Source organism: Lissotriton helveticus, chromosome 5_1 (assembly GCF_964261635.1).
Source record: "Lissotriton helveticus chromosome 5_1, aLisHel1.1, whole genome shotgun sequence".
NCBI lineage: Eukaryota > Metazoa > Chordata > Amphibia > Caudata > Salamandridae > Lissotriton > Lissotriton helveticus.
Window position 1 is genome coordinate 969,692,384 of NC_136065.1, and position 22,219 is coordinate 969,714,602.

A 22,219-nucleotide genomic window follows, 5' to 3' on the forward strand; every position below is an offset into this window, starting at 1 on the left:
TTCCTCACGTATTTATAAAGGTCAATTTTGGTGTCCACAATGTCCTGATGCACTTCCGGGCAGAAGGACAGGCCTTTGTTGAGAAGTCTCCGTTCGTCGTTTGAGGGTGTATATCTCGAAAGATTGATTATCAGGTCTGGTTGTTTCTGATCAACTGAGTTTGCATTGTTCACTTTTTGGGTGGTACGCGGTTGCGCAGGTTGTATCCACTTTTTTTCGTTGCGCTTTCCTCTCCTGGTTTTGCGTTTCGTCCTCTTGGCTGGTAAATACCCCTTGTCATGGGTTTTGTTGGATTTCTGTTTCTGTATCTTCCCCTGGGTGCTAGTTGTTCCTGGTGTACCAGGGTCAGTTCCTCTAAAAAAGAGAGCTTGCTCAGGTTTCTATTAGTGCGTTGTTCCCCCTCGCTGACTTCAGATTCTGGTTCGCTGGATGAAGGTGTGCCAGTCGGAGCACCTGGCTGTTTCCACTGTTGTTTAAAAGTATCATATTTCTTGGCAAATGTTAGAATTGTGCCAAATTCATAGTCGTCTTCATCTCTACGGAATTTTCTTTGTTTCCGTAGTTGCACTTCCTCCTCATGTTTATCTAGATTTTTTTCCATATCCACACGTAGTTTCTTGATGCTTGCGCTGTCTTCTTTCAGGGCAGCAATTTGGTTTTCAATATCTTTTATTTTCTCAAGGAGTTCCTCCACGTCAATTCTTGCGTATTTGATGATAATTAGCATCATATTGTGTGAGCATTCCATATTGTTCATGCCCCACTCCTCTAACATCTCAGGTTTGGTATCGGGGTGATTTGGGAGAGTAAATATGCGCAGACCCCTTGGAACCATTTTCTGCTCGATGTATTTTTCAAGTGTTAATATTTCCCATGACCTTGAGATTTCTTTCCTCATCAGCTTTTCTAGCTGCATAAACAACTGTTTGGCTGTGGTGATTGTGGGTTGTGGTTCCTTTCTTGCTTCCTCTCTGCCGCGTTCTGATCTGTCTCTCCCTTTTTGAAAAATGCTCTCAGCAAGTGTTGCTCTTTTCATATCGCGTTCCTCCATTGCAAGACAATTATAGGTACTGATTCTTGTTTATTCCTTGCTTTGCTTTCTCAATAATTGTGAGTGTTTTTCAGTCACTGTAACCAACGTTAATTTTTGACATTCAAATTATTTCCTCCTTTTTCGGGTATAATTGATTTGTTAGCAGTGTCTCATTGGATTATGCAATTCTGAGTGCGAGGTCCTTTACTTAGAACGGAATCAGTTTCGTTCATCAGGTTTAGATTCAGAAAGTCAATGTTTGCGTTAAGACCTCACTTGTATAGATATATATGTGATTGTAGGTTCCATCTAATCTACTGCTGGACTGGAGAACCTAGATAGCATAACGGACCCTTTTTTAGCCTAGTATTAGGCCCTTTTGGAGGTTCTTGCTGATATTGGCTTTACTTGTCCAATTAAGAGAAGGGATTGATAATGTAGGCTTTCAATTATCAAGTACTCTTAAGCTGATAATGATTACTCTTATGTTTTGTAACATATGTATTTTATCAGGTATTTTAACTTATATACGTTACATATGTATTTATTAGATATTTTTACCTATTTTTATTATGTATTGTACTGTATTATATGTTGCACTTTTAGGGTCATTCGACCAAAATAAAGTCTATTGATTGATTGATTGACTGGGTGTAGTTAGCAGTGGGGCTTTATGTATTCCTCCTAGACTGCCACACACAATGGTAGCTTAAGTGTGACTGGATGGGCCATCACTGGCAGGATGGGAGGGAGAAGCTGGGTCGAGCCTCACTTACACTTGAATAGGCTGCGTCCTGTCTCCACACGAAGGGCTGCATACCCCTTGTAGTTAGTCTGGAGCCTGGGCCAGGATGGCAGGGTGCCTATGCACTTCAAAGGCATGCTTCTTATAGCTTCTCCCCACTTCAAAGGCAATCAATCAATCAATCAATCAATGCATTTATATAGCGCACTACTCACCCAGAGGGTCTCAAGGCGCTAGGGGAGGGGGGTCCGCTACTGCTCGAACAGCCAGGTCTTGAGTTGCTTCCTGAAGGCGAGGTGGTCCTGGGTCAGGCGGAGGTGGGTCGGGAGGGAGTTCCATGTCTTGGCGGCGAGGTAGGAGAAGGACCGTCCCCCTGTGGTGGCTCTTCGGATGCGGGGGACGGCAGCGAGGGCGTGGCTGGTCGATCGGAGCTGGCGTTTGGGAGCGTAGAAGTTGAGGCGACTGTTGAGGTACCCTGGGCCTTGGTTGTGTAGGGCTTTGTGTGCGTGGGTGTATATATACTGGACCTCAGACACCAACTCTTCAGTTCACTTCTGGACCTGTGGATACTCTTTGCCATGGAGAAGGACTTCTGTGCTGCTACAGACTGCCACTCTGCTAGATGGCTGCTCTGAAGGGGCTACTGCCCTGTGTGTTGACCTGCTGCCTACTGCCATCTTGCCTGGGCGAGAAGGACTGGATCTGCACCTCTTGAAGCCAGATTCCAGAGTTACTCCAAGGGCTAGTTAGCCGGCCTCCTGATTTGAGCCTCAGGGACAAAACATGGTTCCAACAACCTTGCACCTGCAACTGGAATCTGTCATCTGTGAGTCTACCCTGCCAAGTGGTGCCACTCCAGTCCTGGACTCTTGAAAGTGGGCTTCTGGTACTTTGCCAGCCTTTGTAGATCCAGTATAACCGATGCATCATCTCTGCTGCACAGCATACCCCAAGTTTAACTGACACACCTCTGCTACTGCATGGATTGAACCCGTCGCAAAGACCCACATTGCAGCCACAACCCACATCACCTTCGGAACTGCAACTGTGCGATGTGTCCTCAGCGCAGGCCCTCACATCTCTTGTTGGTGACAGCCTTGACATGATGCCACACTCCACATCGTAGCCTACAGGTCCTAGGAACTGATGCTTCGCCCTGACTGCCCGCTGCATCTTCAACGCTGGACTTTGCATCACAAGCCCCGTTGACGGAATCCTCTATGATTAAGCAGTCCCTTGCATAGCAGCCTCGCTGCAACATGGAACTGATGCATCACTTTGCTGCGTGAAGCGCCTTCAACATGGATCCTCGCAACACTCCGCAAACCAAATCTAAGGTACTGTGTTCAGCTGACCTAACTAGGTCCCTGTGGTTAGCACACAATCCATTGTGGTTGGCCTGACCTTGCGATTTTCACCCTGTTCCGGAACACCCAGATGTCAACAGTTGGCGTTTTGTGCTTTTTGGGACTATTTCTTGTAAAATATTCAAGATTGCATATCTCCGGTTTGTGTTATAGTCTTGTTTTATTCATTAAAGAAAGTTCTATTTTTCTAAGCTGGTGTGGGATCCTTATTGTGTGGTGTTTTTCACATTATTACTGTTTGAAGAGTTGCACCAATAATTTAAACATTTCCTCTAGGTTAAGACAGATTTTTCTGTGCCAAGCTGCCAGAGGGTTGATCACAGATAAATGTTAGATGACTTGTGGATCTACCTGACAAGAACTGTGTTCCTGCTTGACCAGGCCCCACTCCCCTTTCAACCAACAACCGATTTTCTCATAGGCCCCAAGAACACATTTTACATATGAATGTATGTAAACTTTAGCAATGAGTCTATACTACAGTAAATGACGGCCAGTGGCACCAAATTCATTGCTTCTAAAAGTGTGATTCTGGATATCCGTTGCTCAGCAAAAATTCCGAAAATAAAGCACCATCTAACAATCAATGGGATTAAAATGGTTCAAATATGCTTAGACTTGTACAGGAATTCTTAGTCTGTTTTCATGATGCATACAATTTCTATTCTGCAAAATGTTCACCTCTTCAACTCAATATGGAGAGAGGGGTCGTAATATAAGTATGAGCAAGCTGTAGCTTTAATAGCCTCCATCAGTGCCTTCTCCAGCCAAAAGCATTCATATTTCTTCAGGAACTCAGTTGGATGGAAATTTCCAGTGATGTTTCAGGTCTCTGACCCCATCCCTGAGCATTTACTGTAACATGCACCCATTTAAGAGTCATGGGCCAAGGTAAACCTGCTTCAAATAAATCAACCAAGAGGGGCGTGGCTAAGCGGCCGTGTGAGATGGCCGCAGCTTGAACGGGCTCTTCCCGACCCGCTGCAGTAAACCGTTCTGCAGCCTGCAGACCCAGACGAAAGCCCTCTCGAGGTGCCCCCCCGAACGGCGGACACCCTAGCGGAGGCTGCGGAGTGGCCTTCCAGCGTGGCAGGTGGCGATACACCGGCGATCGGGCACCCGACTCAGGGGACACCCAGACGGCGCAAGATGGCGGCTCCGATGCGCTAAGCACAGCGCGATCCTGCTTTCTCCTTGGCGGCCTGCTGGCGACTTCACCCCCTTCCACAGGGTGAGGCGAGGAGGGGGGCCTGACCCCTGGCGACGCTGCGGGAGCCCAGCGGTGGGATTGGATGGGCGACGACCTGTCTAACATTGCCGGAGGCGGCGGTGGCGATGGCCCGGACCCGGGAGTAACTGTAGGCCCCGGCTTTGATGCCTACCTTCAGGCGACCGTAAAGGCGGTGGCGCAGAGCCGCTACAGCGGGGGGGAGAGGCGGAATATGACCCGCTGACCCGCTGTGGAATGCGGGGCGCACGACGGAGCCCGTGTGGCCTGGGACCCTCTGGTGGCCTCTAGGAGTGCTCCATCCACACCCTGAGGGCGCTTTAGAAGACGGCACCCTGGCAGAGTCTGGGGCTTATTGCAACGACGGAGGGCCTCTGGGTGCCCGCTGGGCGGTAGTCAGGAATCCTGTATTGCCCTTTCCCTTCCCGCCTCGCTCAGGGTGGTGACCCCCCCCCCTCCTCAATTGCCTGTGCGGTGCTGGTGGCTGCGGCCAGCCCTTAAAAGATCCAGGGTGTAAGGTGTGTCCATCGGCGATCTGTCAGTGTGGGACAGGACTTATATCAATTGCACCGGCTCTGGATAAAGGTGCCAAAACATTGTTGCATTTTCCGCGTCACGACTTACCGGCTGGTCTTTCACTGTGGGGGCAAAATGGCGTCAGGAAGCAGGAGCTCCAAAAATACCGCCCAAGCGAGACTGTCAAAGTATGCGTGGCAGCAGGGTGGAGACAAAATTGACTCGCCAAGAACTGAAAAAGACAGCGCGAAAGGGTCATCTCCCCAACCAAAGGAGCCCACGCTCCATGACGTCCTGGCAGCCATAGGGGAAATGCGCACGTCTATGGACTCTATAACAACAGAAATTTCACTACTTCGTGCCCATTTTAAGCAGACGAACGAAAAAGTGCGAGAGCTCAAAGTGGTGACGGCGGCACTCCAGGAAGATACCTCCGAGCTCCAACGGCAAATGTCGGAAAAAAAGACAGGCTCGTATGGCACAGCAGCTCGACGACTATGAAGGGAGGGCCTGTCGCAACAACGTCAGGATTCTCAGGGTTCCGGAAAAAATGGAGGGGCCGGCGGCTGACCTTTATGTGGAGGAGCTAATTACGAAACATTTGAAGCCCAAGACGTTGTCTGCATATTTCTCCATAGAACGATCCCATAGAGTAGCGGGCGGGAGGCCTAAGGTCGGGGCCCCTCCCAGGCCAAATATTGCTAGAGTCTTTAACTTTCGCGACCGAGACAATATTCTACAAACTGCCAGAGCAGGCCCCCCACTTAAGATCGATAACTACGAGGTCTCCTTCTTTCTGGATTTCACGGCTCAGGTCCAGGCGCAGCGACGCAGCTTCCAGGCGGTGAAACAAGAACTGCGAGGCAGAGACATCAAATACGCGATGCTGTGTCCAGCGAAACTAAGAGTCGAAAGGGACGGTAAATCTTGGTTTTTTGACTCACCGGAGGCAACTTGGGACTGGCTGGATGGATGGACTAAAGTCGGAGGCAGACCCAGTGGACGCCGCGGCGCACCGGAGCGGGGACCTGGAGATAAACCAGAGACAACAGCGATGGGAGATGACGTAGGGGCAAGCAGCCTCTCAGAACAGGAGTGAGAGGCACAAGAGACCAAAAGAAGGACTGACCCTGATGGACACTTGCAAGTATTAGGGGGGATGGGCGGCTTGAGAGGGGTGTCATTGGGAGTAAGTGTCTGATTTTAGTGATTCCGGGTTTATAATATGGTTTACTGTCTTTCCTTAGACATGTTGTGACGATTTTCCATAGGCAAATATTCTTGATTGCAGGCTGCACTGCTGTGAACTTATATTAGATAGGTATGCCACGGGGAGGGAGGGAACGGTTCGCCTCTACGCAGTTAGTACGGGTGGGGGACACATAGGCACTCTGCCGGGTTGGGGGGTGGGCGAATTACGGTCCACAGGCAGGGGTGCAGGGAGGGGGGTGGAGGGGAGTAAAGGGGAGGTTTCGGGGGGGAGTTGGCACAGAGTTTTTGGTGAACAAGACTGCAGTAATGGTGTACAAATTCAGGTTGCAATGTTCAAGGGGAGGGGGGTTGGTTGCACTTTGTTTGGTGCTTTAGTTTTGGACTGTATTTCAAGGATATCAGTGATTGCATGGGTGGACTGTTGATGAGGTTTCAAGGATGTTTGAGTAATGATGGCGGACGGGGTCTTGGCTGATGTGATAACAAATGACGATGCCCCGATTGTGGCCCTGGTACCCCCCCGACCTTGCTTACCAGGAATGTGCGTGGTTTGGGGGACAAAATCAAAAGGGGTTTGGTGTTGCAATATGTACGTAGGGCGGCCCCAGCATTAGTGCTACTTCAGGAGACGCATTTGGTGGGGTCGACATGTAGGGCTTTGGTTCGATGGGGTTACACAATGGTGATACACTCTGAGTTCTCCTCTGGTTCCAGGGGGGTGGGAATCCTGAAGCGTAATAATTCTCCCGTGATAGTGCAACAGGTGTGGAAAGATGCACAAGGGCAATTTGCTGCTATCTCCTGCTTATGGGAGGGGAAGAGATTTAATGTGGTATCAGTATACGTGCCCCCTGCCCTACACTCAGTAGCTCTCCCCGCCCTCAGTGCATTTCTGCTCACGCTCCCGGAGGGCGAGCTTATATTGGGCGGAGACTTTAATGCGGTTCTCGATGAAGGTCTTGACAGCCACCCCAACAGGACAAAAGGGATGAACAAGGCGAGGCTGAAGAGCTATGTAGAAGCTATGGGTCTTACAGATGGGTGGAGGTTCAGGCACCCCGAGGAGCGTGGCTACACCTTTTATTCAGGGGTACACAATAGTCTCTCTCGTATTGACCACTTCTTTGTTTCAACTGACATTCTACCACACATACTAGATGTACAGATAGGCCCAAGGGGTATATCAGATCACTCCCCGCTTCTCATGGTCTACACCTCTCATGTAAAAACCCGGAGGCGTATTTTCCCGATCCCGCCCCATTATTTACAGACGGGACCTAGTCGCGACCACGAAATGTTACTTCCAAGAGAATGTCGCTACCGTGGACTCCACTGGGGTCCTATGGGAAGCAAACAAAACGGTGCTAAGAGGCCAGGCGATAGCCTCCATAACAGGTTATAAGCGGACTGTGCAGGAAGACCTGGCAACATTAGAGCGAGACGTAGGCAATTTGCAGGCCAAACATGATCAAGATCCTACTGAGGAAGCTAAGCGACAATTACGCCTTAAACAGGCGGAATTCACGGAGTATCAGCGAGTACAGGTCAGACAACGGCTCATGCGCACTCAACATATAGTATATGAGGTGGGCGATAAAGCGGAGAAACTATTAGCATGGCTCGAAAAGAAAGACAGGGCCCAGAGAACGATAGCACAGCTTCGCTCCACCGACGGTATGGTGCATACTTCCCCCACAAATATAATAAACGCTTTGGCTGATTACTTTGAGGAGGTATACACGTCCTCTTCGGAGATGTCTTCTGAGGAGGCACGGACTTACATTAAAGATATCCAAATGCCCTCCATTTCAGACGCAGATGCTGACCTTTTAGAGTCGGACTTCACTGTGGAGGAGGTCGTGGGTGCTATCCACTCCTTACAGTCGGGTAAGGCTGCGGGGCCAAATGGAATCCCAATAGAACTGTATAAGAGCGTCTCAGATCATATAGGCCCACATCTATTGCAAATGTTTAACAACAGCTTGACCTTGGGGGAATTACCTAGAGATCAATGGACTGCAACAATCATAGCTATACCCAAACCCAGTAAGCCCCCAGACGAATGTACGTCATACCGCCCTATTTCACTATTGAATTGGCCAAAATGATCGCTGCGCGACTAACCCCACATTTGGAAACGCTGGTGCATTCGGATCAATCCGGATTCATGCCAAACAGGAGCACTGCTTTAAATCTAAGAAGAGTTCATGCGGTCATGGCGCAAATCCCAGCCATATCTGAACCGGCTGTGATCTTGTCATTAGATGCGCGTATGGCCTTCGACATGGTCGAATGGCCATATCTATTCGTGGTCCTGCGACATCTAGGCTTTCGGCCGAAGTTTTGCGCATGGATCAAACTCCTCTATACGAATCCGCTTGCACATGTAGTGGCCAACTGCCATATTTCCAGGGATTTCCGGCTGGGTCGTGGTACGCGTCAGGGATGCCCCCTGTCGCCTCTGCTTTTTGCATTAATTTTGGAACCCTTGGCTGCATGGATACGGTGGGACCCCATGATAAAAGGTCTTAATTGGACTGAATCGTGGGAAGACCGCATATCATTGTATGCTGATGATATTCTTCTATACTTGACTCGCCCAAGGCGTTCCCTCATGGTTCTCCTTGACATATGTAAGATCATTGGGAGGGCCTCGGAAAACACTATCAATTGGGCCAAGTCAGTGTTATTCGTCCTCAATGGGCCCCCACCTATTCTCCTGAACGACTGCCCCCTGAGGGTTACTGCCGAACCCTTAAAGTATTTGGGGGTATGGGTGACACCGAATCAAGAGATCTTTTATCGTCATAATTTGCTGCCACCACTTGAGCGATTCCGCACGGATGTGCGGCATTGGCACACCCTATGCTGACCCTGTTAGGAAAAGCCGCTCTGTTTAAAATTATGACATTACCGAGATTTCTTTATATCCTAGAAAATGCCCCGTTTCTGGTGCCTCAGAAATATTTTCAGTCCATCAACGCATTAGTCACTGGCCTACTCTGGGGGGATAAACCTCCGCCATTTTACCGACTAAAGTTGGTAAGAGGGTGGTTTGATGGGGGCATCGCGCTTCCGGATGTCCAGTTGTATTATTGGGCATCACAATTGAAAATCATAAATCACTGGCTCCACGCCCCACAGACAGACCCCGTGTTTAAGGCGGACAGATATGACCTAGGGGCTGGAGGAGTGATGACCACGCTCTATGATCTCCGGAGTTTAGCAACCCTGATGGGCCCTACGGCCCACACAGTGAGGCTCTGGCACATGGCATCAGCACGTCTCAAATGTCAGAACACAATCACGCAGATGACACCACTTTGGGCGTCGCGCTGCCTCGGCCGACTTTGTAATAGCAAGGGATTTGAGGCCTGGGACCACATAGGAATTTCGACGATTGGCAACATTTACAGACGGGGTAAAATCCTTACTTTAGACCAACTTGCGGCCCAATTCAGTTTGGTGGAAGCGGAACATTTCCACTATCTGCAAATCACTCATGCCCTGCGATCGGTGCTACCGGCAGAGGGACGGCTACCTGAATCCACTCCTCTAGAGGATAGATTGCTTACGGAACATATGCTTAACAAAGCGATCTCACTGGTTTATCTTAAGCTAATTAACAACATGCCTGACCCCATGGACAGACTTAATAACGCCTGGACTACAGAACTGGATGACATTGACGACTCGGACTGGCAAACCGCACTCTCCTCGCCTTCGGAGGTTGCTATATCATCACGACTCCGACTGGTACAATTGAAAGTCTTACACAGAGTATATTACACTAGGGTCACACTACATAAGATAGGAAGAGCCGCACACCAATATTGCCTGAGAGGTTGCGGAGAAGAGGGGACGTTCTATCATACTATTTGGGAGTGCCCTGCGATTGTTAATTATTGGACCCAGGTAATGAGAACTATATCCCAAGTGTTGCGAGTTTCGATGCTCCCTGAGCCACGACGGTGCCTATTGAACATTTGGGAGCCGAATGACCTTAGTAACCATCAGCAGGCTTGGGCTACGTTAGGTATTATGTACGCTAAAAGGAATATGGCCAAGGCCTGGTGATCCCCTGTGTCTCCGGCGCTCAGAGACTGGAGCACGGAGTTAGACTCATCAATGGTTAAAGAAGAATGGAGGAAGACGCGCTGAGGTAGAGCTCCTGCCCGAGCTCCCCTTTCCCGGGCCGCTTCTCCGGTCTAATTATCCTGAATTGACCAAAAACTGCTGGCGGACCGTCACATAACCCCCGCCCACCCGCTGTCCGACTGAGGGACGATCCGGTCGCTGTGCGCTGCGCCGGAGCCAACCGAGGCCCCGTGGCCGCTCCTGACACGATCTCCCCAGGGCGCCTACTCACGAGAGACCGGGGAACAAGATGCGTTGCTAGGCCTGGTGCTGCGGCCTGCGCAACGCCCGACTGGAACCTGCAGCGCCTGAGGGGAGAGGCGAACCGGCCCCCGGGCCACCCGCTGCTACACGGCCCTGCTGTGCGACTGTGCCCCACCTCCTGAACCGCTGTGGGCGCTGGTAGCGGCCGAGGAAGATTGACGGTGGTCGGGAGCCCAAGCGACATCACGACTCGCGATGGCGGCCTGAGTGAGTTCCGACGACCCCGACATCCACACTACAGGTGGCGTCGAGGGAACATCCCGACTACCCAGCGGAGCCGCTCGCGGCCATCGGTGCGTGGGGGAGCGGGTGTGTTGCCTGGGGCCCCCCCGCGCTGCGACCGCCCGAGCCCCGGGGCCGAGACGCCGGGCCTGCAGGTGCGACAAACCAGCCGCGACGGGGCCCTGGGAACACGGAGACCAAGAGCTGGACACTGGGTGCTGGCCCTCCCGCCCCCGCCGCTGCCCCGTGGCGGACACGCCGCTCCCCCCCTACACTGGGACACGAACCTAGCCACTCGACGGACGCCGGGGGGAGAGACTGAGGGCCACCGGAGGTGAGCCACGATCTGCGGGTTGAGGAGAGCGGAGGCTCGGGAGCCCAGAACACGCCAGGAGCCGCCACCGGCGGGGAGACACCTGCTCACCCCCTGACGCCGCGGATTCACGCGGGATGACTCCGAGATCCCATTGATCCACGCCAGGAAGGGCGCGGGGACGCGGAGGGTGCTGCAGGGGGGAAACGACCTGTACCTCCGCCTCACGCTGAGAACCCGGGGATTGCCACGCCGAGGAGACCACAGCGATATAACGACACAGACCGCAACTGGCCAGGCGTCTGGTCACTGGGAGCGGCGGTGAGGATTATCCGTGCTGACTGTCCTAGGGGCCAGCGCACTCGCCTGGGTCTTGACGACACGCTTCCGATGTTTGCTGTGCCCCGACGCATGCCCTGCTGCGGTCATTGGCGATAAAACTGGCGTATGACTGTACCCCGCCATCAGTGTAGCCCGCACTATGGTACGCCCGGTCTACAACTAGTGACATCGACTCGTTGAGGCTGCCGATCTGCCAGAACCCTACATGCTGATCGCCTGAAACTGCGTTCCGCACTGACCCACCTGCACATAAGACTTGCATTGCCGTTGCGCCTGGCCCATGTCTGGAGGGGTGAAGACGCGGACCGGCAGCGGTGGCGCGACGCTAAAGGGGAAGATACCCAAAGCAGCGGCCAAGATGGATGCGGAGCAGGTGACATCCAAGCTGGATCATGTGCTGGCCGTCATGGAATGGCTGGAGGAATCTCTACAGCAGACCCGCTCCTCCTTGGAGACCAAGATTGATGGCGTGGCGATCGACTTAACCCACCTCAGGGCCGATCACAAGAAACTGCAAGACCGCACCTCGACCCTGGAGGAGGCGATGTCGACACTGAAACCCACGGTGAGCCAAGCAGACAAACATATCCAGGACCTGCTCAACCGGGTGGAATTTCTGGAGGATCGTGCCGAGGACGCAGAAGGACGGGCACGAAGAAACAACATCCGGCAGGTAGGCGTCCCGGAAAAATGGGAGGGGATGGACCCAGTTCGTCGGGTAGAAGCCTGGCTCCTAGACCTATTGCCGGAAGACGTACTGTCACCTCACTTCGCGGTGGAACGGGCTCACCGAGTACTCACGCGACCCCTCCCAACCAGCTCCAACCCGAGGCCGCTGATCTTAACTACAGAGACCGCGATACGATCCTGCGGGAATCCAGAAAACTTGGTGACAACGCCACAGTGATGTTTTTTCCTGACTACACAATGCAGGTGCAAAGACAGCGTCACTCTTTTTTGATAGTGAAGAGACGATTGCGACAGGCAAACCTCAAATACTCGCTGCTCTTCCCCGCTAAGTTAAGAGTGGTGGCGCAAGAAAAACACACTTCTTCACTAGCCCTGAGGAGGTCGAGGCCTGGCTGGATGGAGGAGTAGCTGAAGCACCACGGAGGGCGCCGGGGACCACCATGACCACACCGGCACGAGGGCCAAGACGGCGCCGCAGGCGCAGAACGCCCACGCCCCCCCGCACACAGGGGGGGCCGACTCGTTCCCCGCCAACAGATCTGATCCTACAGGAACAACAAGATGCACTGCGCAGGGTCACGGAGATCAGCAGCTCCCCCTCACCGTCTAACGCCCCAAATGCCAGCCCGACCACGTTTCCAAGCGATGATGAAGCAATCTACGGCCTACCGGATTCCCAACAATCTACGGATCCTCCAGACGTCACGCCACAGACCGTGGACCTTCTCGGCTGAGAGGGCCCAGATGACCCTATTCTCTTGCGGCGTCGGGCTGGTGTAGCGGTGCTGGAGCTGTTTCAACTAGCCCTACGGTGGGCGACCTATATTGCAGAACACTGCGGACGTTTCCCTGCCTGGGGTCAAGTGATGAAGAGACGCGGTGAGTAACGTTTTGACATGCACACATGGCTCTAACCTCTACCCTGGTGGGAACATTGCCCCGGCTGAGTCCGCATGCCTGCTAGAGACTTCTGCCCTGGCCCCCCTGGTGGCGGGGGCTCCTTCCAAACTCTCCCTCTGTCTTCCGACACTGGTCGACTCCTCCCTCATCTCCATACTTCCAGCACCCTGGGCGGGTGGACTCAGGAGTCTGCCTGTCGGTCAAAACCTCTACTTTTAGGCCTGGGAGAGGTGAAGCTACTCTTGCGGACAATATTGTTCTTCAGACTATTGTTACAAAAGCCATTCACTACCCCCCTGGAACTGTATAGTTTACTATAGCTCATTTGAGTGTTTGGACGGCGACATGTTGTGCAGCCGACCTCTTGGTATTTTCTCTAATGTTGCCTCTACCTGGCTTTATATGTTCCTTTTTTCCCCTTACCCTTACACGCCTGTGGGAGGTGATGCATACTGTGTTGATTTTGCAAGCGATATGGGACAGGGGTGGGACCGGGAGGCCAGTGGGGAACCGCGCCCGGAGGGCTGGACGCTGCTGGTGGGCGTGGGATTGACGTGAGTGGTAATTATGGCTGATAGAAGGATCTGTACCTGGAATGTCAGGGGCATGCATACACCAACTAGACGGTATCAGATTTACTCCTATCTCAAATGCCATAAGATAAACATAGCGCTACTCCAGGAAACTCATTTGAATAAAACGGAGGTGCGCGCTCTACACCGTAGTTGGCGTGGACAACTTTATGCCACGGACTACTCCTCGTATGCATGAGGTGCCCTATTATGGGTCCGTCCTGGGACCCCATGGGTGGTCACGGACAGGCATGTAGATCCCGAGGGCAGGTATGTGGCGGCTCGGGGTAGATTAGATGGACAGCAGGTGGCGCTAGTATCCCTGTACTCCCCTAACACAGACCAACACAGCTTCCTTGTGCGCCTCTCCACGACAATGGCAACTTGGCATGTGGCCTCGTGGATATTGGGGGGGGATTATAATTGCGTACTGGACACGACACTTGACCGCTCCTCCCCGCCCCTAGCTGGTGCACAGACGCACGGCACCTCGAGGGCGCTGCTCGGCTGGGCCGCGCAGTGGGATCTACATGATGCTTGGTGCGCTCACAACCCCACGACACGGGTGTACTCTTATTACTCTGGCGCGCACAAACTACATGTACGCCTAGATAGATTCATGGTGTCCACTGACCTCCTCCCATTAGTCACCGACACACAGTACATGGGACGCACTCATTCAGACCACAACCCGCATTTCCTGACGATCGCTTGGGAGCGCCCACACCCGCCATTCCCACCTGGCGATTACAACCGGCGCTGCTGTTAGATGCGGCTTTCCGCGACTCCCTTCTCACACAAATGGCTCAATATTTCGAGGAGAACTCTGGTACGGCGTCCTCTCCCCAGGTAGAGTGGGACGCCTTTAAAGTCGTGATTCGCGGCCACTGTTTGGGTACGCAGGGACACATGCGGCGACAGCTAGAGGGCGAATTGACACGACTGGAGACCGGTCTGCTCGATCGGGAGCAAGACGCAGTTAATGGCACTACTGACCCATTGACGGAGACACGCGCGGAACATACACGCCTCCTAGAGCGGCTACCTACCCTTAACTACGCTGCCCATTCGGCGCGGACGCATCACCTAAGTGATGGGCCCGGCAAGCTGTTGGCATGGCTGATCTCACAGGAAGACCGAATTACCCCAGTAGCAGCAATACAGGTAGACGGGACAGGCCTGCTGTACTCACAACGGCACATACATGACGCATTCACGGCCCACTACGATGCACTATATCGCTCCCGGCTTGATGACCCTCACCCCGACATAGCTGGGTATCTTTCCCCCTCCTGATGCCGCAACTAACTATTGCACAGCAAGACGAGCTCGGAGTCTCGCTCACGCCTGAGGAGCTCCGCGATGCCATCTTTAACCTATCTAATGGCAAATCCCCCGGCCCGGATGGACTGCCAGCCGAGTTTTACAAGGCTGGCTCGGACATTCTCATTCCGAGACTCCTGAAAGTATACGCTGCAGCCGCAGAAGATTCCTCTCTTCCGCCCACGCTCTATGACGCCAACCTGATATCCCTACTCAAACCCGGAAGGGACAGCACACGGATGGGCTCTTATCATCCCCTGGCCCTCCTGAACACGGACTATAAAATATTTGCTTCCACACTAGCCTGGAGACTGGCCCCTCTGGTCCCACTCCTGGTGCACCATGACCAACATGGCTTCGTTCCGGCACGCCACACCTCATATAATATACGCCGCTTGTTCCGCATACAAGAATACGCCGTTCGGCATTGGCCTCGAGCAGGGTGTCTAGTGTTAGACCTCGAGAAAGCGTTCGACTCAGTCGAATGGCCGTACCTGGGGGCGGTCATTGAGAAGTTCAAGCTGGGAGGCGGCTACGAGACCATGGTTGACCTACTCTACCACAGACCAACGGTCCGGGTCCGCACCGGCAAACTGCTTTCTGACGCTATCCGAGTGCGGAGGGGTACCAGACAGGGCTGCCCCCTATCGCCCTTGCTGTTCTCCCTGGCCATGGAACCCCTGGCCACGATCCTCCGGACGCAAGGAAACGAGTGGGGAATTCCACTGGCAGATGGCCTTCATGTGGTCTCGCTGTACGCAGACGACCTGCACTTATACGTCAGGGACCTGACCAGTGTCCCAGAATCCCTAGCCAACGTTTTCCGAACTTTCGAAAACATTTCGGGATTGCGGGTCAATTGGTCCAAATCAGGAGCCTACTCCTTCAGCCCAGACACGCCTGAATGCGACATCCGCCTCGGTGGAGACAGGCTGCAATGGTACTCCACTACATTCCGCTAACTCGTAATCTATATCTATCGAAACCCAACAGATGTTTTTGAGGGAAACCTGATGAGAGCGATTGCTTCCATTCGAGCCCAAATAGGCTTTTGGAGGACCCTGCCCCTCAATGTGCCTAGTCGTGTGACACTGGTAAAGATGATAGTCCTACCACGGCTCCTGTATTACTTCTCCAATATTCCGACGTATGTCCCCAATAAAGTGTTCCGAGACCTTGAGGTCCTCATTCGCGGCCTTATCTGGAACACGGGCAGGCCCCGGGTGGCACTGACTAAGCTGTACATGACCACTGACTCCGGAGGCCTGGCAGTCCCCAACATGGAGCTGTATTACCTAGCGGCACAGTTACAGTGGGTTTCGGGATGGCTCTGTGGGAAAAACCTAGGTGACACTGCCTCGGACACCACTATCTGGACCCAAACACAGATTTGCGCATTATTTCACCCTCTGGCTCGACCCACTTGCCCTTCTCAATTGCACCTAGCGGTGGCAGGAAAGTGCTTCCTCCGATGCCTATGACTTACTCGGGCAACGACGCCCTATGCCCCGATACTCCCTCTGCTGAGCGCCCTGGGAGCGGCGGGAGTGCTGACAGAAGCCCAGCTGACCAGCTGGACATGGGCGGGAGTGGAGACATTGGGCGACCTCTACGCTGACGGCGCGCTGCTTTCTTTCGCGGACCTCCCTGCGACAATGGACCTCCCGGCAGGGCAATTCCTTCTGCAAGCATCCATAATACACACACTGACCGCCTCTTGGGGCGATGTGTCGGTGGAGCTACCGATGCATCAATTTATTCAGTATCTGCATGTCATGGGCAATGGCTCCCATGTGATACACTGGCTAGTGCAAGCCCTACTGACCCACACGCAGCCTTCCACCTTGCCGCTAAGGGAGAAGTGGGCGGCGGACAGAGGAAGGGACTGGACTGACAAGGAGTGGGAAATGATATTGATGGGGCCAATTAACATCCCACGTAACCCCCGTTTTAAACTCATCCAATTTTACATCCTGCATCGAGCCTATCTCACACCTGACAAAATTAACAGATATTTCTCCACTACAGACGCAGCCTGCCAATGCTGCTCTTTGGTGGGGGCGGACCTCTTACATATGCTCTGGCACTGCCCCAACATTCAAACGTACTGGGACGATGTCACAACATTACTCGCACAATGCACTGACGAGCGTGTACCGCGTACATGGGAAGCCTGTATCCTAGGGCTTTACAAGCGCACGAAACTGAACAAAGTACCAACACGATTTTGGGGCATGGGTCTTATCACAGTCAAACGCTTACTTACCAAACATTGGAAGGCTAGCAACCCCCCGCACATCAGACACTGGCACACGTCATTCATCAACTGGGCAAGAACAGAGAGTGCGGTGCTCCTCCGGGAGGAAACTGCGAGGCTCCGGAAGTTCCCCATCGCACAGCTCTGGGACGACCTCCTTAAAACTTTTCAACAAGCCTGCCAGGTGCTAGAGATAGCTTGAGATGCACCGACCCACTGTTACCGCGCTGACGAGAGACATTGGGAAAAAACCACAACACCCGCCCCCCCCCCCCCTCTCTGTCCAGCGGCACGCTCAAGCCGACGCTAAGGCTCCTGTCTTTCATCGACTCTACATGCGCTCGAACCGCGCCATGTTCACACCCATATTCTCGCTCCTGATTGCCTATATTACGTGCCCCGCCGCTAATGATAACCGGACTTCCCATCTGCACCCTACAACGCCCCCTACACATTGGGTCCTACCCACAACCCCCTCAACGCATGCCCACTGTCCTGACCACACATACTGTGGAGACCCCTGTTTGGACTCCCCTCGCGCCCGCGGGAGTGGCCCCGCTGCGCCCCGCCCCGAGACCACCGACCTCCTTGCTGAGACTGCAGAGACCCCCCCCACCCCCATACCACGCTGACAGGCGTTAGCACCCTCGTACCTCCCACCCTTTACTGTTCCATTTTTTTTTCTTTGCATTGGTTCATGTCTTAGTTTACTCACCGGTCACGTTCCCCGACCGAGGCCTTTTACTGCTGTAGACAAAGACATTCTATATGCCGTGATGATACCAAGGGATGTCACGTGACTACTACCACAATACACACCCGCTACGATCACATATTACAACCACCTGTACATTTGGAATACAAGCCACGGCTAAGGCAAGCGCCCCCCTCCCGACATCAGAGGGCCGAACCCGAATGCCGCCCTTTACCTCTGGCATACACACTCCAGTGCTTGCCACTAGAGGATTCCACACACCTTAGGCCATCAGGCGTCACGGTCTTGACCGCGACAGCCATAACCTAGCGCAATCGCCTACACGAACCTGCTCCCCTGCATTAGTGAGCTATACCATTGCACACCTGTTCATGACATAGCGGCATCTCCAGCGCAAGATGTTCACGCCTACTGTTACCTGTCCGCACAATACTCACCGATCACAACTGTTGACTGATACTCCTTGTGGATAGTGATTGTCGCTCATTTGATGCAGATGCCGGAGATGCGTTGATATACCTGCACTAATGTATAAAGAAAAAGGAAAATCTATTGGCCTACTTATCTATTATGCTGAGTATTATGATATGTCTACATGCTCTATTCCCCTATACGCCGCCGGACCCCAGGGTTGTCGGCTAAATGGCTGTGTCATCTCGCCCATACTTCCTTTGATCACCGACTCCTGCTGCCGGCCCTGTGGGTTGTAGGCTATATGCTGTGTATGAACGAAACAAACTGTCTTGAGCAATAAAGGTCTTAAAAAAAAAAAACAATGGTTGCAGAAAGGACAGTATATTTGAATAGGAAATGTTCGCGAAAATGGAGGGCAATTTGGGGAGCCTGGAATCAATATAGGGGAGACATTTGTGAACCACCCCAGTTAGAAAGTGACACAGAGATTCGGATGGTTGAGGGAGGGGAGAAGGGAATATCCAGGATTGTGGGGCTTTGTTGCTGAGACATGCCGATTTTGATCCTCGTTTTCGCTTGCGAACATATACTGTGTCCACCACATGTCTTTACATTATTTATGTATGATTGATTAGTGCATTGTAACCTTGAAAATGTCCAATGTTCAATTTTTATTTTCAATAAAAAAAAATAAAAAAAAATCAACCAAGAAAAATCCATTCCCATAATATATTGAGCCAGGAGATATACATCTGACTTTAAGCAGGGCTAGGAAGACACTCCTTGACACTAGTCTCATTATGCTTGTTCCTCCAATGGCTTCCTTTAAGCAAACTTGAAATTGTACACCAAACTGCAGTGAACTGAGTCATGTCACCTTGGTCCACCTGCAAGTTGTTAATTTTACTCTTCATTGCACTGCATTTTGATTGTTGTGACCTGAATTCTAAAGACCTCCTATGAGCATTAGGCTTGGTCTTTGACAGAGGCATCAAATACTGCTGGAAGAACCTTTGGCACATCCTTCAGCAGTACAGACCAATCACTTAACGTATGTTAGGAGAGTACAGCTGTAGTGTAGTTCCTATTTCCCTTATAGGTTCTGCGCATTGGAATAACATACACAATAGGCATGGAATAGGACTGAGGTCAGTATGCCCCTATCGTGTATATTAAACTGAATTACTGTGTACCAGCTAGCTCAGAGGCCACTAGAAACTTCTTGAAGACAAGAAGGGAATAGCTTTTGGCAACCACATAACATAAAACCCTGATCCCTCAGGATTGTGGAAACAATATACTACTTTTCATTCAGTCACTCATCTCAGAGAAGTACATAGAAGAAACAGTCAGTGTGTTAACAATAAAATGTATTGCACAGTTTTTATTCTAGTACTGGTTATATGTGCTGCGAACACTGTTGGACAGTAGCAGAGAATTATGGCCAGCAGTGCAGTTAAATAAAAAGGCATAGTATAGTTCTACCATTTTGCAATAGTAATGAACACATACATGAAATACAGAATGCATTAAGATAAAGCCTATACCCCTATGATGCCTAACTAGATATACCTAAGTGTACCTAGCATGTGTGTAGGTCTTAGAGTGCCAAGAATCCCCCTAGGATTTAGTCTAACCCCAGTACCTTAGTGGGACTTCATCCTGATCTCGAGGTGGACCCTCCAGGATGGGTGGATGGACTTCTGCCAGCTGGAGCTGTGGCATGACGCAGGTTGCAGCGTCTCAGGTCAGAGTGTCGGCATGGAAGTCTCGGTCACCTTTGCGTTGCTTGGGCAAAGGGAGGTATATGTATACCTGATCGGTGCCTTGGTATGTTGGTATTGACGTAAAGTCGGTCAGAGGAAGACGTCAGGAATGAACCCTTAGGGAATAGTGGTTCATGCATATTTAATTAGTTCTTGGAGAAATCAATAATCCTGTGCTAGGGAAAATCCCAAGAGCTTAAGTGTCTGTTTCTAAGAATTTGTTGTGACTTTGGTTAGTCACTGTTGGACATGGAGATGACATATGTAGGATGGACCGTCTTCTGCTCCCAGAGCACACGTCAGATAAGGGACAGCCTCTGTTGCTCATTATTGTGAAGGGAGGGCTAATGTAGGTGAAAGGGCCTTAAGTGGGTGAAAGGGTCTGCCTGTCTTTGTGGCACGAAGGATTTGTGCCACTGAAACGGCGCTTTGTGAGTAAGTTAGGGCCTCAATTCAACACATAACACAGCTAAAGCATGTTACATTTCCAGAATCTCCTATTTTATCTACTAACCAGCTTTTAATCAACCTTGTCAAACAGAGGCTGCATTTTTGCATCATGTACATTTTATTTCTGCATTAATAATAAAGATATGGGACTGCATGAAAAAAAGCACACTAGGCAGTTATGTGCTGAGTACACTTTGTAAGAGGGTGCACTGTCCCAATCTGTATCTCTCTTCTGGAATTTCTCTCTGAACATTGAACAAGGCTGATTCCTTTATTAGATAGCCAAACCTCTCACGTATATTGTTATTTCGTTAATTGCAGGATTTACTGACCGATATGTCTTTCCTGTGAAGTTACAACTTACAAGTACAACCTACAGTAAGTCCTTAGATAGACTTTAAATTCATCAAGATCAAAGATCTAGGCCTCCCGATTCAGAAAGGGAATTTTAAATCTGCCCCATAAAGGCACTCTTGGGCACAAATGTTGATGCACAATTTTTCCCTACTCAAAAACCTAAATAGTATTAGGTCAAAGTTGTGCAAATCCCCGATGGTCATGAGGTCCTAAAAAACACTGCTTTTTACCCAACGTGGAGTAGTACACAAGTCAGAATTTCAAACTGGGGAAAGACAATGCATTTGCACATTTGAACTATTTGTTTGCCTTGTGCTCCCGAAGTGGAAAACAGTTTTTCCAGTGGAGAGACTCCTTCAACCTAAAACCCACAAAGTTTAGGGATGTACTATTCCATTTCGACATGCTTAAGGATTTACTCCAGCCATTTGCTGGAGCACTAGTCCGACCATTCAAGGTTAGATAATGGTTGGGGGGTGGGAGTTAGCGACTCTGCACAAACTCACAATTTATTTGGGAGTTCGCAAATTCTCTAGGCTAACCACACCTCTTTCAGCCCACTTGACACAACTTGGGGTTTAATGGTGTGTAATTGTAAGCAGCTGTGGGATTTAATTACACCGTGTTACATGCATTTATGATGGTTAAGCATCCTTGGATGGCTACCACACAGTCAATAAGGGTGCCATTTTCAGTCATGAACCCGCGCTTATTGCCAAAAATGGCTGATACTCAAGACCTAGGACTTTCACATATATTTTCCAGGAGGAGCATCTTTATTATGGAACTCATTACCACTTCCTCATCAATTGACCCACCTCTCTGCTATACTTTCCCAAGGAATTAAATACCCATTTATTTTTTCTAGTATTTTGGGATAATTATGTATTAAAAAATGAGAAACGAAAAAATTAGATGGCTGTGTATATGTTTGTAAATGAGATAAACTCTGTACAGGTTTCTTTGTAAACCTTTGTATAATGTTTTGTATAAGTGTTTTCTAATTTTATTCCCTGTTTATTGGGTGGTTCTCCGGGGCGGCTGGCACTGACTTGGGGCGGGGGACTGGGGTAAAGAAAAAATTAAATAAAAGTTACCCCCTGTCTGCATCGCCACATCCTCCTCATTGTGTCTCTCCTCTCCTTCCTCCGGCCAAAAAATGAAATACCCAGGAAGCACCCAGGCTCCCCTGAGCCAATCGCAATGCAGCATTGTGATTGGTCTGAGCTCTGTGGTTCGGCTCACAGAAGAGGACTGGGGGCCTGGGCATGTTCTCCACCCATGTAATGCAGCCTGGGTAGAGACCATGCTATGTGTGCATGAAAGTTTGGCTGGCCCGAGACGGCTGGCCAAACACTCATGCGCAGGTAGGGAGTGAAAACCACTCTCCCCCTGC

The 22,219-nt window shown here is 51.2% G+C and overlaps 1 protein-coding gene across 1 annotated transcript in view; it reads left to right on the forward strand.

Annotated features, from left to right (window-relative positions):
* STK32C (serine/threonine kinase 32C) overlaps positions 1 to 22,219 on the forward strand; it is a 1,542,229-nt gene that overhangs the window by 1,466,449 nt on the left and 53,561 nt on the right. The window lies entirely within an intron of this gene.